The sequence below is a fragment of the Protopterus annectens genome, chromosome 9.part0 (genome assembly GCF_019279795.1).
Source record: "Protopterus annectens isolate FY-2018-M chromosome 9.part0, PAN1.0, whole genome shotgun sequence".
NCBI lineage: Eukaryota > Metazoa > Chordata > Ceratodontiformes > Protopteridae > Protopterus > Protopterus annectens.
In genome coordinates, this window is record NC_056743.1 from 1,908,201,953 (window position 1) to 1,908,219,949 (window position 17,997).

A 17,997-nucleotide genomic window follows, 5' to 3' on the forward strand; every position below is an offset into this window, starting at 1 on the left:
CTCATACCTGCCATCAATGCTGGTAAACCTATAATGCTCCAAATATTAAATTTTAAAAAACACCATGGTTACATATAAATACAAATGATCAATAGTATCAATAACCACAAGGAAATATAATATATATATATATAAATAAGTATAAAAGTGGGGAGAAAATTCCCACAAGTGTTAATATAAACATTGGTATAAACAGTGAGTGGTAAACACAAAAATGAAAATAAAAAATGGTAAAACGCAAACATGTATGTATTCCCGGGTGGCATTTAGCCATTCCAGGGGGCTTCACCTCACTAGGCTTCTCAATTTGAGGAAGCAACTGATGGAAAGCATACCGTTAAGTCCAGGTACATAGTAAGCTTCCAACTTAAGTTGCCACATCAACTCCTTACACTCTAGTCTTAAAGAATCGGGTCCCCCATATGCTCTTGGTTTAGCGGATCGATCACTGAAAACGAGAATTAGTGACCTGGATTGTCTAATATGTGTTTGGCCAAAGTGTTGTCGACCGTCCCCTTCCTGATGGCATACAAGTGCTCGTATACCTGTTCCTGTAGTTTCCTATCAGTCTTGCCTATATAGAAGCCTGGGCAAACCGAACACCGAGCTAAATATACCACCCGATTACTGGCACAATTAAATCTTCCTCCATATTTGTCTGCATTACCTGCACATATTACATTTAAACATCCCAGATCTGGGGGAGGCACCAGCAACTTTAAACTCCAGGATGTTTTTGATGTTGAGGCCCCTCCTAAAAGTGACCTTAGGGGGGCATAATAGTCCAAATGTTCCTGTAGACTCGGTGGTTAATGAGCGCCAGTTTTTCTTTATAATGGACACAATGTCCATTGCATCCAAGTTGAATGAAATTACAAAAAGTACAACTGAAAGTATCGGACTCACTGGCAAGGCGAGGTAGACCTAGAGGCCCATCCTCCATGTTCCCCAAAATGGGGTGGAAGATCAGCGGGGTACCCTCTGCTGATGAACATGCCAAAGATGAACTTACACCCCTCGTGGAATTTCTTATGTTACTGTGGTTAAGGGAGAAGATGAAAGAAGATGGTAAAGTTTGCTGGATGTAATGGTAGAGAAAGATATTCAAAGGAGGAGAGTGAGTAAGGTACGGTAAGACAGGCTATTGTGGTAGTTAAGAGTAGTATGTTTGTGAAAATAGTTTTATTTGTTGGGGCCATGGTAAAAAGTAGATTAAAGTAGGGAGTAGTTTGTGTTAGTAGGCGATCTAGAAAGAAAGAAGAGAGTATTTGTAGAGATTGAGCAGGATATAAAATAAGCAGGTAAGAAATTAGAGGAGTTTTAGATAAGAGGTAGAATTGGGAAGTAAATGAGTGTAGTGGATGGTTGGAAAGGAGAGGGAGTGGTTCAAAAGAGAGTCAAGTAGTAGTAATTAGGAGAGAGAGCTATGGGAGTGGCCTGGTGATGATGAGGTATGTGATGGGATGAGATAGAAGGGGGGAGTGGTCAGTGAAGTATAAGTGTACGACCACTGGGGGTGGGAATTGGGGGTAGGGGAGTGGAGTGAGCCCGCAGGGCGAACTGAACAGGTAGAAACAGGCAATAGAGCAGCTAGAGGAGAAACAATCAGCAGATCAGATTACTGAAGATAAGTTAAGTAAGTCTAAAGTGGGAAGGAGCAGAGATAAGTAAGGAGTCTATCAGGAAAACAGGAGAGTGTAGCAAGTTAGAATAAAGGGTAAAGTGTGAAGTTTCAGAGTAGTTCAAGGTCATAGAAGTAGAGTAATAAAAGCAGAACAACAAATGGATAACGGGAGAAATATTGGATGGGATAGGGGTGCCACCTACCGGGCAAAGCTAGTATTACAAGCAAATACAGTAGGGGGGGTAGGCTATTGCCAGATTAGGGAAGGGGGAAAGATAGTAAGAGGGGTACTAAGAGGTGGTGTAGGAGTTTTGTTTGCAAGGTAGCTAGTTGGGGGGGGGTAAGAGGCTGCTGGCTGACCAAGCTCAGAGCGTGCTTTAGAACCCCTGAAGCAACAGTGGACGGTAGTATGCTTTACAGGCAGGACATAGATAACATACTTTCTTATTTCCTTGAGAGAGGAAGTAGAGGCTGAGAGATGAAACCTTGGTTTATTTGTTGGAAGGGTCCTTTGTCACCAGGTAGGTAGGTTCTCGGAGATTATAGAGTGGAACAGCACAGTGAAGAGCAGGGTACTTGTGGGAGAGAGAGACAACAGTGGTGGTGAGTAGCAAGAAGCTAGCATTAACATAAAGCATGATAGTTAGGACATTAGTTATAAAAAAAAAAAAAACAGCTAGAAACTGTACATTAACTTATTAATGCTAGAAGCTACCAGTATCATAAGAGAGCTTGCATTCTGTAATATTAACTATCTAGAAGGTTATATTCTGTAGGCTCAGTAGGACAACATATTACTCATTAGCTTAAAGACATAAACAGACATAAATGCATGTGAAAAACAGTACAGCCAAAATCCGGAACAATGCATAGAAAATATCAGGATAACTATATATAATCACCTGGTGAGAGTTAGGGCTGGTAGCAGGCTGGCTCAGAGTCTGCACGAGGCTTTGAACAAAGGAGGCAGCACATTCATTATTACAGCATATGGTGCCCTATTTAACAATTCTACTGAAATCTGCAGAGACTAACAGGGACAGATATAACAATTCTATTGAAATCTGCAGAGACTAACAGGGACAGATATAACAATTCTATTGAAATCTGCAGAGACTAACAGCGACAGATATAACAATTCTACTGAAATCTGCAGAGACTAACAGCGACAGATATAACAATTCTACTGAAATCTGCAGGGACTAACAGGGACAGATATAACAATTCTATTGAAATCTGCAGAGACTAACAGGGACAGATATAACAATTCTACTGAAATCTGCAGAGACTAACAGGGACAGATATAACAATTCTATTGAAATCTGCAGAGACTAACAGGGACAGATATAACAATTCTATTGAAATCTGCAGAGACTAACAGCGATAGATATAACAATTCTACTGAAATCTGCAGAGACTAACAGGGACAGATATAACAATTCTACTGAAATCTGCAGAGACTAACCGGGACAGATATAACAATTCTATTGAAATCTGCAGAGACTAACCGGGACAGATATAACAATTCTATTGAAATCTGCAGAGACTAACAGGGACAGATATAACAATTCTATTGAAATCTGCAGAGACTAACCGGGACAGATATAACAATTCTATTGAAATCTGCAGAGACTAACAGGGACAGATATAACAATTCTACTGAAATCTGCAGAGACTAACAGGGACAGATATAACAATTCTATTGAAATCTGCAGAGACTAACAGGGACAGATATTCCAGTGTTTTTACCCTCTATATATTTCCCCATAATTTAGTCTTTGCATTCCACAGTTACCATTTGCTCACTAGGTCAGTATGCCAGTCAGAATGGAAGAAGAATTATCTTTTGAGATTAGCCGAGCACTCTCTGGAAGTTACTACTTATTAAAAAGCTATTTGAGGTATCTACTTCACGAGACCTTTAAACGTTACAGATATATGTGGAGATAATTAATTTTATAGCTGATAGCAAGAGGGCTATTGAGAAAGGCTAACACAATGGCTTCTAGACTAAGTAGGGGAAGGAACTGTTTTGATTAACCCCCCATGAGGGAGAGAAGTAGCTGATTGTTAGCTAGAAATTAGTTCTCAAAAGGCAATACAAGCAGCATAGGGATCAACAAGTGAGCATAGGCTCTCACTTGCTAGCTTCCTCATGGTTAGCGAGATGCTAAAAGGCCTTTCCCAGCCTTTTAATTAAGTATTAATATATGTATTTATTGAGATTCCTATTTAAAATGAAACTTAGTAAAAGTAGATGTGGTTTCCAATCTTCCTGATGGCCGTAGTATAGCTTCCACATGGTTAGCGTGAAGCTAAAAAGGCTATTCCCGGCCTTTTAATTATGTATACATGTATGTAATTAATAAGATTTCTAGTTTACAAATAAACTAACTAAAAGTTGATATGATTCCCAAACATCCTGAAGGCCGAAGCACAAGTAGCAGTTGCATCAACTATGGCGTTTCATCATGCACATAGAAACATCCACGTGGGCCTCGAACTGCTAATGGTCATACAGTTTTATTTTGGATAAGTTACTATCTACTTGGGTCCCCAGATCCCTTATTATGTCTTCCATATTTAGGGGGCTGCCACCTGTGTAGTTTGTGGGTACTTTGTTTTTTTCCAAAGGGGATGACTAAGCACTTTTTGGCATTTAGCTTGAGGCCATGGTTTTGACACCAGGTATCTGTCTCAGTAAGACCCTTTTGGAGGATGTCTGTATCAGCCAGAGAGTCAATTATAGCCCCTAGTTTGCAATAGTCTAACTTGGTCAGCCATAGTCCTCCTGTGCTTGTCTGTACCTCTGAGAAGTATATGCCGAACAGGAGGGGTCCGAGGACTGAGACCTGGGGAACGCCACTTGTAACCGGTTTAGAGTCAGACCTAGCTCCCGCAACTCTTACCATGTGGGTTCTGTCCGTGAGCCAGTTGGCAACCCATCTCATGACTTAGGGGTTTATGTTCAGGCTGGTGAGATTGTCTATAATACCTGAGTGGGGAATGGTGTTGAAGGCCTTTGTGAGGTCTAGGTAGGCTGTGTGGACCACCTTTCCCTCATCTACAGCCTTGGTAACTGTCTGAAAGAAGTCCACTAGGTTTAGGAGGCATGATCTGCCCTTAAAGCCAAACTGGGTAGGGTCCAGTGTTTGGAGGTTCCCAATGTCTCTGCTAATGAGATCCATGATGATGTGCTCCATAGCTTTGCAGTCCAAGCTAGTCAGGCTAATAGGGCAATAGTTCCCGTGGCTCCACCTTTGTGGAGCAGAATAACCGTTGCTGTGCTCCACTCTGTGGGCACATAGCCTGTGGAGAGGCTGAGTTTAAACAGTGCGTTTAGGTGAGAGGTTAGTTCATCTGTTAAGTACATTTAAAATGTACTTCTAGGGACCTGTGTGGTGATACTTCTTGGTACTTTTCTGCTCTGTTCTAGAATGTTATCCGTTTGCATTTTAGGTTGTTTTGCCAGCTTTGTCTTGTATTTTAGTTAGCAGTCGTGGAACATTCTGTTTCTGCATTTTTCTGCACTTCTATTTACATAAGTAGAATTACTTGTAAAAGCTATCCATTTCTATTTTAAAGCCTGCTAGGCCAAAGTCTTGTAGTTTACCTTATTACAGCATTTTTTTCATACACAGTGTTACTAGTAAATTTCTATATAGTCTGATGCCTTAAGCTGTAGTAGAAGTTCAACAGTGAGAGAATTGTCTCTGATCCAGTTTGTACTTCAGTGCTTGTGTGTTTTGCTCATCACTTAAGAGTCATAAGAGTCATAGATAGAGTCATAGATTAATACTAGGCTAACTGCCCTCATGGACCATTTTGAGTCTAGCCAAGTACCCCCTATGAGAATCAAACCCTGCACCTTGTGCTGCTAAGGTAAACACCTTAACCATTACACCACCCTCCCACCCTCCTACTTAAAGTTGCATTCTGTGTCTGCTCCATCCCTCACTAACACAGTTAAATTTTCTGAAATACCGTCAATATTGCATTATTTGATTAGATACCTTTCTAGCTAGCCTGCTTGTTCCATGAACATTTTCACAACCTTCCCATCCTTTTACTGTGTTGGTTTTAGAAGGACTGTGTCTCTGGCCTCCACCCCTTATAGTAATCTGATTTCCAAAATCCCTCCCTCTGCTCTTTCACTGCTATGGTCTGTTGTATAAGCTATTTATGGACTCTTCCTATCCATTGTTTTCCACAGATCCACGACACAGTGCCCGCCCAGCAAACCAATATTGCTCTAAAGTAACCCTCCTTTACTACATGTTGTCTCCTGCTCACCTCACTTTCTTAGAGCTCAGTAAAGCTTGGAGTCCTATCCTGCATTCCAGAAGTGTTTTACGTGTATCCAGTGCCATCCAGACAAAATTGTCGATTGCCAAATCACACTTGCTTAAGTTGTTCTGAAGGATCGCTAATGCTTCCAACTTTTATTTGTTCATTTCACTGATTTTAATTAAAAAAAAAAATGTTTTTTCTCTCACTGTTACTACAGTAAGACGGTCTAGAAATTGCCTTCCAAAAGGGATTTCCAGCTGTTTAATTGGTTTGTGGTTGCACTGCATGTGTGGGTTTCTTTTTCTGTATTTTTAACACAGGAGGACTGGGTTTATTCATCTTGCGGCAGGAGGAATTTGCCTGGTCTATCTGAGTTGTGAAATGCACAAAAAGACTCATAATGTAGTTATTTTATTGGCTACAGGGCCCATTATTTTTCTGTGCTGCTATAAATTGTGCATGTTTGCATGGCTTAGCAATGTCTGGTACACAGTGACAAACACCAAGAAAGCAAATTTTACCTGTAGAACAATCCATAAAATTGTACCCTATAAAGCAGCAATATAGACCAAATACCTTGTGCACAGACAAGTTTAGAGCAGCTAGTTGGGTGCCAAGTGGCAATACCCACGGATTTAGAAGACTTCAGTATTATGTAAACATTACATTTCGTAGAATGTGGTAGTTTTTAGCATAATCTGCCCCAATAAAGTACCCTTATTAGTCTGAACCTTTCATAGCCTTCTAACCTCAAAGTACCACCTCCTTGTAGCTCACCAAAGGAGTGGACAGTATAGCTACAACATTTCCTAACTTCTCTGTAGTCAGCTTGGTGGATATGGGCATACTGAGACAATGTAGCACTTGTGTCATGTTTACAGAGAACCACTTAATCCTTAAAGAAGCAGACACAGTATGTGAGGTGCATTGACAAAAGTGACACTGGATGTGAAACTCTTAAATGCAGGTGCACATCAGGTTGTTGAAACCGCACACACAACGTCCACCTGACAGTACACAACACACACACAGACTAACATATGCTAAGGTGCAGCACTTAAAAGCAATCTTCCTAAACAACAAAGATCACTTAGACTGCCTGTTGTCAAAGCTATGCCTCAGCAACCACAAAGGCACTCAGGAAAAACACCACCTAATAGCACATATACCGTCACTCTCACAGCACATATACCGTCACTCTCACAGCACATATACCGTCACTCTCACAGCACATATACCGTCACTCTCACAGCACATATACCGTCACTCTCACAGCACATATACCGTCACTCTCACAGCACATATACCGTCACTCTCACAGCACATATACCGTCACTCTCATAGCACATATACCGTCACTCTCATAGCACATATACCGTCACTCTCACAGCACATATACAGTCACTCTCATAGCACATATACCGTCACTCTCATAGCACATATACCGTCACTCTCAGAGGATCCTCAAACTAAGCCCAAAGGCAAGCAGACACACTTCCCAGGACTCTCATCACAACAGACTCCATTGTAAGATACACTGATGCCCCCCTAACCAGGCTGAACAAGAAGATAATGGTTCATCATAGGGGACTCCATTATAAGAGGTACTGATGTCCCTCTAACCAGGCTGAACAAGCAGAACCATAATGGTTCATCAGAGGGGACTGCATTGTACAATATACAGATGCCCCCCCCCCCCCCAACCAGGCTGAACAAGAAGATAACGGGGAGGTGCTTATCTGGAGCCAGGATCCGCCAAATCATACATGCACTGAAGTCATTACATTACAGATACCGGTATGACTCCATCATGGTGTCATCCTAAGGGGATTCAGTATTTGTCAGCTTGAAAGGATAAGGTTAGCAAACTATGTTGCTTTGCCAAGGATAGTCTCCACCTTTTCCTCTAGGCTTCTGAATACTGGCTAAAACTTTATCCACCTCTATAGTGCCTTTTTAGTCCATGCTAAATTAACAAACCCACCAATATAGCAAAGTTAACTCAATTGAACCTCCAGGTGTTATTGCTCAGTGCCAGGAGCCGAAATAAAAAAATACACTCCCTCCAAGCCCTCCTCACACTCGAGAATATAGATAACAGTGCAGTTACAGAGACTTGATTTAAAGCAGCAGAGAGAACCCCATTAGTGCAAGGTTTCAGTGCCTTCCACACTTTTATACCAGCTGCTGCACAGACGAGGCCTAAAAATGGGCATGTCTCAATATACATCAGTGACAAGTATAACTCTAGGGTGGTCTTAGCCAGTTACAGATTACATTCCATGTCTCAAGAAGCTCGCAATGAATTACTGGACCTACTGGAGACAATTACCATCCAATCTAACATCCTATCCATGGGAGAGGATAACAGCCCCTCTACAGACTGGAAACCTGCATGGCCTTAAATCTATAGGCGCACAGATCTCTGGACTTTGTAAATACAAATGTCCTTGACCAAATAGGGAATATACTCTTACTAGAGACTCCAAAGTACTGGACCTTGTTCTCTCCCAGTGTCTTATCCTCCCTGGTAAGGTCCAGCCACAAAGATCTCTCCTTAAAAATTAAATCAAATCCCATTAAAACAAATAAAAGTTAGGAACTATTGTAAGGCAAATGACCTTTTATTAAGTCATAGTTTGTCAAAATTCAATGTCCCTCCAAACCCAGAGAACACAGCAACCTATGCTAAACTACTCTAAGTAACTCTGTACAACCATGCAAATGGCTGCACAGAGACTCCTGTAAATGGCTGCACAGCGGCTCCTCTGCCTACCAGAAGTAAGCCCAGAACTAGCCCCAGACACAAAACGCTGTGGTGGCATCCTAAATTAATGGTATATACAGTACAAGGAAAACAATGGCAAAAACCAGGAAAGGTAATTCCCATAAAGCTAAACACTCTCTCATCAAACTAAGTAAGCAACTAAGAGGGCTAAATTAGGTCAAGAAAAGCCAACTTTGAGGTTAACATAGCCTTCCAGCTGAAAGATAACCATAAGGCCTTCTACAGTTATGTCCTAAACCTCAAGTGCAGCACACAGCAATGTGCTGAACTGGTGATTGATGGTGCCACATTCACTGAACCTGGCAATATAGTGAACCTGTTAGCAGACAAATTCATTTCCAACTTCTCCTCTCCCCTCACCCCCAATGAGCCCCCCAAAATACCCTAAAACATAACCCCTCCAATTACAACTAGGGAGCATGTCCTGGCTGCACTCACTAAAGCCAAGAACACGGCCTCAGTGGGCCCAGATAGCATCCCAGGATGCCTGAACAGTCTAAAATACAACGTATTAGGACCCCTGGAGTCATTATTTAACTACAGTCTTAAAACAGGATTTGTGTCACGTGATTGGAGGACTGTGACAGTTATTCCCCTTCATAAAGGGGGACTTTCGACAGATCCTGGAAACTACAGACCCATTAGTCTGACTGGTCTTGTATACAAATCTATGGAAAGAATTATCAATTAAATTAACAACAAGGACATAGAAGACCTCCAGACACTGGATTCATCACAGTCTGACTTTCTCAAAGGAAGCTCATGCTTATGGAGTCTGGTGGACGTCTTTGAAAAGGTCACTAAGGCAGTGGATGAGAGGAAAATGGTGCAGACTGCGTACCTATTCTGGCTAAAACATTTTATACAATACCTCATTCAAGTACAATGGTGCAGACTGCGTACCTATTCTGACTAAAGCATTTTATACAATACCCCACTCAAGTACTATCAACAAACCTACAGAACCAGGTATAACCCCCCTTTATACCACAGTGGATAGGTAACTGGATAACTGATAGGACCCAAGAGGTTAAAACTGGACAGACTGTGCCATGTTTGGGTTGTATTGCTAGGCTTATAAGGGCCCTAGAGATTTTTAGCGTAGTGTACATCTATGAACCTATACAACCAGAAATATATTTCAAATACTTGCGTGTGTACAATATGAAGTATTACTTCATATTTAAATGCTCCTATACTTATGATATTTTGTAAGTACAGGCGGCTACAAATGGGGCATTTTATTGCAAAATACTTGTGATGTCATTTCCACATTAACATAATAGCTTTTGTCAAGTAATATAGGCATAACCACTCCCACCTTAAGTCAATCAAGGTGGGAATGGCCACCCAACTGTGCAGTCTTACCCATGGGGTGGTCTTTCTAGGATTAAGCCAGTCAGCATATGTCACTTTTGGCATGACAGTTCAGATTTGAACATTTATGTCTTGCGGTGGGTGTGAGGGATGGAACATGAATAAAGCCAAATGCTTTGATATTTCAGAACAAATTTTCTCTTAGTCTAAACTTTGCGGAAAATGATGATGCTGTATCTGATCTACATTTAGTATACAATGACAGGATTAAAAAAACTGACAAATATCCCACAGCAAATCTTGTCTTTAGTAATAAAGTGCAAACATGTCATTTGCAATGATGAAGGATGGATGTTCTTCTTCCGCTGCTGAAAAACACCATATCTCAGTAAGAAATGCCCTACATTGGGCATTGAAAAGATGTCAGCTTGACCTAGTGCTGACTGCAGAGTGGTCAGAGACAGCAGTAATAACGCTACCATCCCACCCTCGTTTACCTATAAAGAGTAAGGGTGACTAGTGCTGGCTGCAGAGTGGTCAGACACAGCAGCAGTAACGCTACCATCCCACCCTCGTTTACCTATAAACAGTAAGGGTAAGTTATACCTCTGCACATATAACAGGGGAGAGTCACACCCTAGACAAGCATACATAAATAACACACTTCTCTCTCTCTCTGTACACACGCATATTTTATATATATATATAGACATATACACACACACACATATACACACACACAAAACAGGGGTTAAGCCACACCCCTGACCCACTCAAGCTGAGGTACCCATTTCTCTGGCCAATCGGCTGTCCTCAGATGTGTACAGCAAAGAAACAAACAAGCAAGCAAATAAATTACACGTTCTTATTAATACAGAACAATATGATGGTACAAAACATTGAAAAGACAACATTAGAACAAAACTAAAAAAAGTGAACAATACTTGAAATAGTTCTCTACAGTTAATGTGATAACTTATGTATGTTTGTCTAGATGAGTCTCCCCGGTTATATGTGCAGAGATATAACTCACCCTTACTGTTTTTATAGGTAAACAAGTGTGGGATGGTAGCATTATTGCTGCTATCTCTGACCACTCTGCAGTCAGCACTAGGTCAAGCGGACATCTTTTCAATGCCCAACGTAGGGCATTTCTTACTGAGACATGGTGTTTTGCAGGAGTGGAAGAAGGTATCCATCCTTCATCATTGCAAAGGACGTTTACACTTTATTACTAAAGACAAGATTTGCTGTCATAGTATGCTAATTGTAGATTAGATACAGCAACATCATTTTCTGCAAAGTTTAAACAAAAAGAAAATTTATTCTGAAAGGATCAAGATGAGGAAATGAAGCCCCTGTGAGCTTTACTCAGACATAGGGTAGGTGGGGAACCCTGTGAGCTTTACTCAGACGTAGGGTAGGTGGGGAACCCTGTGAGCTTTACTCAGACGTAGGGTAGAAGGGGACTCCTGTGAGCTTTACTCAGACGTAGGGTAGGTGGGGACTCCCTGTGAGCTTTACTCAGATGTAGGGTAGGTGGGGACTCCCTGTGAGCTTTACTCAGACGTAGGGTAGGTGGGGACTCCCTGTGAGCTTTACTCAGATGTAGGGTAGGTGGGGAACCCTGTGAGCTTTACTCAGCTGTAGGGTAGGTGGGGAAGCCCTGTGAGATTTACTCAGACGTAGGGTAGGTGGGGAACCCTGTGAGCTTTACTCAGACGTAGGGTAGGTGGGGAAGCCCTGTGAGCTTTACTCAGACATAGGGTAGGTGGGGAGCCCTGTGAGCTTTACTCAGACGTAGGGTAGGTGGGGAACCCTGTGAGCTTTACTCAGACGTAGGGTAGGTGGGGGACCCTGTGAGCTTTACTCAGACATAGGGTAGGTGGGGAACCCTGTGAGCTTTACTCAGACGTAGGGTAGGTGGGGAACCCTGTGAGCTTTACTCAGACATAGGATAGGTGGGGAATACTTGTGAGCTTTACTCAGACGTAGGGTAGGTGGGGGAGCCCTGTGAGCTTTACTCAGACGTAGGGTAGGTGGGGAGCCCTGTGAGCTTTACTCAGACGTAGGGTAGGTGGGGAAGCCCTGTGAGCTTTACTCAGACATAGGGTAGGTGGGGAACCCTGTGAGCTTTACTCAGACGTAGGGTAGGTGGGGAACCCTGTGAGCTTTACTCAGACGTAGGGTAGGTGGGGAACCCTGTGAGCTTTACTCAGACGTAGGGTAGGTGGGGAACCCTGTGAGCTTTACTCAGGCGTAGGGTAGGTGGGGAACCCTGTGAGCTTTACTCAGACGTAGGGTAGGTGGGGAACCCTGTGAGCTTTACTCAGACGTAGGGTAGGTGGGGAACCCTGTGAGCTTTACTCAGACGTAGGGTAGGTGGGGAACCCTGTGAGCTTTACTCAGATGTAGGGTAGGTGGGGAACCTTGTGAGCTTTACTCAGACGTAGGGTAGGTGGGGAACCCTGTGAGCTTTACTCAGACGTAGGGTAGGTGGGGAACCCTGTGAGCTTTACTCAGACATAGGGTAGGTGGGGAACCCTGTGAGCTTTACTCAGACATAGGGTAGGTGGGGAACCCTGTAAGCTTTACTCAGACATAGGGTAGGTGGGGACTCCCTGTGAGCTTTATTCGGATGTAGGTAGGTGGGGAAGCCCTGTGAGCTTTATTCAGATGTAGGGTAGGTGGGGAAGCCCTGTGAGCTTTACTCAGACATAAGGTAGGTGGGGACTCCCTGTGAGCTTTATTTACATGTAGGGTAGTTGGGGAAGAATAGTAGTGGATTCACGATAGACTACAGGTGTTGCTACACCTACAGCAGGTTAGAAGCATGGGAACAGGTCTATGGGGGAGGAAGTGCGGATTAGCTACAGGGAGATCATAAGAGGTCTGGTAAGAGAATGGAAGGATAAGTTTTTAGGATCCTTGTGGCTGCTGGAAAAGGACCTTTATAGAGCTGTGAATCTGACACCCACATTATAGAGCTGGGCCCTTTCCCAGAAAAGCAATAGTATGGAAATGTTTAAAGGGTCACAGCAGAAATGAAAGGAAAAAGTAGGGCAAATTATCTACTGCACCACAGGGGATGCAGCCCTAGGGGCTGTGAAATAATTCCCTGAATTACTAGGGGGTTTTATGTTGCTGCTGCCTTCTCTGAGATCTGGCAGGTTAGAAATTGTAGTTATACAGCAGGCAGGAAAGGAAGAAGGGGGTGTTTAAAGACTTATCTGATTTCTGCCTCGAATGGCTGAATTTGCAGCTGAAGCTGGGTCAGGGAATCAGCCCAAAGACTGAGGGTAGTAGTCCGGGGCAAATCTCTTAACCCACAATTTTGGAGGACGACACCTATATTAAGGCTTACCTTACACAGTCACACAATTTTCTGAAACCTCCCTTATTATAAGTGATTTTTGAAGCCAGAGTCCATGACCAGCATGCTTCTTCTTTTGGCTGCTCCCGTTAGGGGTCGCCACAGCAGATCAACTGTTTCCAGTTCTTCCTGTCCTCTGCATCTTGCTCTGCCACACCAACCACCTGCATATCCTCTCTCACCACATCCATAAACCTTATCTTAGGCCTCCCTCTTTTTCCTGTTACCTGGCAGCTTCATCCTTAGCATCTTTTTCCCAATATACTCTGCATCCCTTCTCAGCACATGTCCAAACCAACGTAATATTGCCTCTCTGACCGTCTCCAAACCTTCCAACCTGGGCTGACCCTCTAATATACTTATTCCTAATCCTGTCCATACTTGTCACACCCAATGCAAATCTTAACATCCTCAGCTCTGCCACGTCAAGCTCGGACTCCTGCCTTTTTGTCAATGCCACTGTCTCCAACCAGTATAACATAGCTGGTCTCACTACCCTCTTGTAGACCTTCCCTTTCACTCTTACTGGTACTAGTCTGTCACAAATTACTCCTGACACTCTTCTCCACCCACTCCATCCTGCCTGTACTCTCTTCCTCATCTCTCTTCCACACTCATTACTCTGAACTGTTGATCCCAAGTACTTAAACTCATTCACCTTCACCACCTCTACTCCCTGCGTCTTCACCATTCCTCTATCCTTCCTCTCATTCACACACATATATTCTGTCTTAGTCCTGCTGACCTTCATTCCTCTTCTCTCTAGAGCACATCTCCACCTCTCTCCAGGGTCTCCTCCACCTGTTCCCCACTCTCACTACAGATCACAATGTCATCTGCAAACATCATAGTCCACGGGGACTCCTGTCTGATCTCGTCTGTCAACCTGTCCATCACCATTGCAAATAAGAAAGGGCTCAGAGCTGATCCTTGATGTAATCCCACCTCCACCTTAAACGCATCCGTCACTCCCACCGCAGACCTCACCACTGTTACACTACCATTGTATATATCCTGTACCACTACTTCTCTGATACTCCCGACTTCCTCATACAATACCATAACTCCTCTCTAGGCACCCTGCACCCTGTCATATGCTTTCTCTAAATCCACAAAGACACAATGCAACTCCTTCTGACCTTCTCTGTACTTCTCCATCAACACTCTTAGAGCAAACATCGCATCTGTAGTGCTCTTTCCTGGCATGAAACCATACTGCTGATCACTAATCATCACCTCCCTTCTTATCCTAGCTTCCACTACTCTTTCCCATAACTTCATGCTGTGACTGATCAGTTTAATCCCTCTGTAGTTACTACAGCTCTGCACATCACCCTTATTCTTAAAAAATCGGTACCAAAACACTTTCTCCATTCCTCAGGCAACCTCTCACTTTCTAAGATTTCATTAAACAATCTAGTCAAAACTCCACTGCCATTTCACCTAAACACCTCCATGCCTCCACAGGTATGTCATCTGGACCAACAGCCTTTCCGTTCTTCATCCTCTTCATAGCTATCCTTACTTCCTCCTTGCTAATCCATTGCACTTCATGATTCACTATCCGCACATCATCCAACCTTCTCTCCCTCTCATTCTCTTCATTCATCAACCCCTTAAAGTACTCTTTCCATCTGCTCAACACACTCTCCTCTCTTGTGAGTATGTTTCCCTCATTATCCTTTATCACCCTTAGCTGCTGCACATCTTTCCTAGCTCGCTCCCTCTGTCTAGCCAATCGGTACAGGTCCTTTTCTCCCTCCTTAGTGTCCAACCTTTTATACAACTCTTCATACGCCTTATCCTTAGCATTCGCCACCTCTCTCTTTGCCGTGCACCTCATCTCCTTATACTTTTGTCTACACCTCATCTCCTTATATTCCTGTCTACTTTCTTCATCTCTCTGACAATCCCACTTCTTCACCAACATCTTTCTCTGTATACTCTCCTGTACTTCCTCATTCCACCACCAGGTCTCCTTGTCCTCCTTCCTCTGTCCAGATGTCACACCAAGCACCTTTCTAGCAGTCTCCCTTACTAGCTCTACTGTAGTTACCCAGCTATTCAGTAACTCTTCACTGCCACCCAGTGCCTGTCTAAACTCTTCCCTGAACATCACCTCACAATTACCCTTTTTCAATTTCCACCATTTGATCCTTGGTGCTGCCCTCACACTCATCCTCCTCTTCTTGATCACCAATGTCATCTTACAAACCACCATCCTATGCTGCCTAACTACACTTTCCCTGCCACCACTTTACAGTCTCCAATCTCCTTCAGACTGGCCCTTCTACATAGGATATAATCCACCTGTGTGCATCTTCCTCCACTCTTGTACGTCACCGTATGCTCATGACCAGCATGCTAATGGCACAAAAATATAACATAAAAGGAAATACATCTTGCATCTCCCATTTTCACCTGAAAAATACAGGACATTGTATGGCATCATTTTGTAATATAGTTCATCACATTCTACATATTGTCACACTGTCTACTGACAATGTTTTTACATTTTCCAATATTTCTGTGACTGTTTTTTAAATGTGTTTGTGAGTACTATCCCACATTCCTACTGGAAGTGGGAAGAGTTATGTGCTGTTTGGCATTCAAATTTTATAGTAATTAGATGTACAGATTTTGGATGGATGTACCAAATTTTCACTTGCCTTTGTTCCCATCTTCAATGGCTGCAAGTTCATAAGTATCATCTGGGGGACACAGCCCTAGAAATGTTAGGTAACTCATCTTAGGACTTGCCCCTTCTGAGGTGGGGTATCACAGGTTGTCTAGGGATGTAGCTAGCGAGTTTGACAGCCACAGTGATGGTGTTATCCAGATTTACGATCTGGGCTCATCAGTACTGTTATCAAATATTAATTACATTTATAAATAAAAATAAGCACTCAGTCTGACACTCTGTGAAATTATTCCAAACAAACAGTGAACGGTGTGTTTATTACTAATGGAGGAGCAGGTTTTATTTGAAATAACATATATAGGTGCATTCTTCCACTCACTCACGTACGCAAATACATGGTATTGGTAAGATTTTGTGTGCCATACTGCAAAATATACAGAAATAAAAAGGTGCCGTTTGTTGTGAGGCGGGCATATTATGGATCGGATACTCCGTCCCACAGGTGTCACCTGAAGAGAAGGTTTCTGTTTTGTACTCAGATCTCTTGCAGGTAAAAGTAATCCCTTCCTGCACATATTACTATGTATAACCTGTAAAGTCTTAAGCAATTTACGTTTTATCTTTCACCGTTACCTTCTTGAATTACAAAATCTATTTGATATTTGGAAAATAGCATATTTTATTTGAAGGTTGCACCTCAAAATATGGTGCAAACGTTAGTTCAGACAGTTTTACAAGTTCCAGGTCTACAAACCACCTTAGTGACGCTCAGAAAACATACAAGTTAAAACCATGAATTATGACAAGCTACACGTCTGGCAATTCTTTTCTGAAGATTTCTGATCTTGCTTCTCCAAACATGCCTTCCTCTGTGTGTGTTTTTTTTTTTTTTTTTTTTTGGAGGGGGGGCTATAATATATTGCTATAACGAGTTACCTTTTAACAACTAAGAAGGCGGTGACATGCCTCTAACGCAGGATGATATGGCAAAGCCAACCTTTCCCAAAGCATGCAGGACATCCACTCAAAGGCCCGGTCCCAATTTTAGGAAGGAAGCCCACAACCCACGTCAAAACACAGGACTTACCTGATCCCTGTTTACAACCCTCGACAGGCTGCAGTGCACACTTCTCACCTAGATATCCCGTAGGGCCCGAGTTAATGGACAGACTGCTGATCAGCTGGTGTCTCCGGACAGCACCGACGGTTCCGAAGGCTGACCACCGGGCGCTCACCTCTCCGCTTGTTCGGTTCCTTCCGCTCGCAGCAGCACGCAGGCAGGTAAGCAGGCGGGCTGCGGCAGGTTTTTGCTAGCAGGAGCTTTGGATTATTACTCAACAGCATTCCTGACATTCCAGTGCTGCTGCCTGCTAGGAACAGGAATAAAAGAGCTTACCTGACAGCCAGGTGCAGCCCCTGGAGCTTCCCAAAACATAGTGCGAGCTTTGGAAGCCAGTTGCTAGTTCTCCTCAAGCCAAGCTGTTAACTGTGGAGCTGCCCCCTCCCGAGAAAACCCCTGTGTCCCACACTCAGGCTCCAGCCTCTGCTACAGAGCTTTCAGTGGGTTACAGCCCCCAAAATCCCTAAATTGAGGATTACTGAGCTGGGGTGAGTGCTCTCCTCATCAGAGCGATTTGTGTACCTGCGTTTCTCTAAATAAATCTGCCCGATTAAAGTCGGGTTTCTGTAGAATCCTGCAAGTAAGGCTGTGCTGCCCCGCCCAGATAATGTACAAGAGCGTACCAGCCTCCGATTATGCTTACTTTGGGGGAGGTCTTCTCTGCGCTTAACGTTTACTTCTAATACAAACTGTGGTAAGGACGCACACTGTACCTAACACATTTCACTTGTACACCAACACCCAGAGTTTTTATTGCTTTTGGTAATCAACAGAAAACGGCCTTCGCTGCTGATCTGGTAAGAAGTGAGTTCGATTCCCCCGTACCTGGATCTGAAGTATATGC

At 43.2% G+C, this 17,997-nt stretch overlaps 1 protein-coding gene across 3 annotated transcripts in view; it reads right to left on the reverse strand.

Annotated features, from left to right (window-relative positions):
• The window catches only part of LOC122812315 (breast cancer anti-estrogen resistance protein 3 homolog), a 697,444-nt gene extending 679,703 nt beyond the window's left edge, over positions 1-17,741 (reverse strand). Inside the window, exon 1 of one of the 3 annotated variants that reach the window (XM_044084719.1) lies at positions 17,430-17,741. The gene's annotated coding sequence lies outside the window, so the exon portion shown is untranslated. Of the gene's footprint in view, positions 1-17,120 lie in introns of all 3 variants that reach the window. The other 2 variants (XM_044084717.1, XM_044084716.1) reach the window with 2 other exon arrangements.
• Positions 17,742-17,997: the final 256 nt, after the last annotated feature.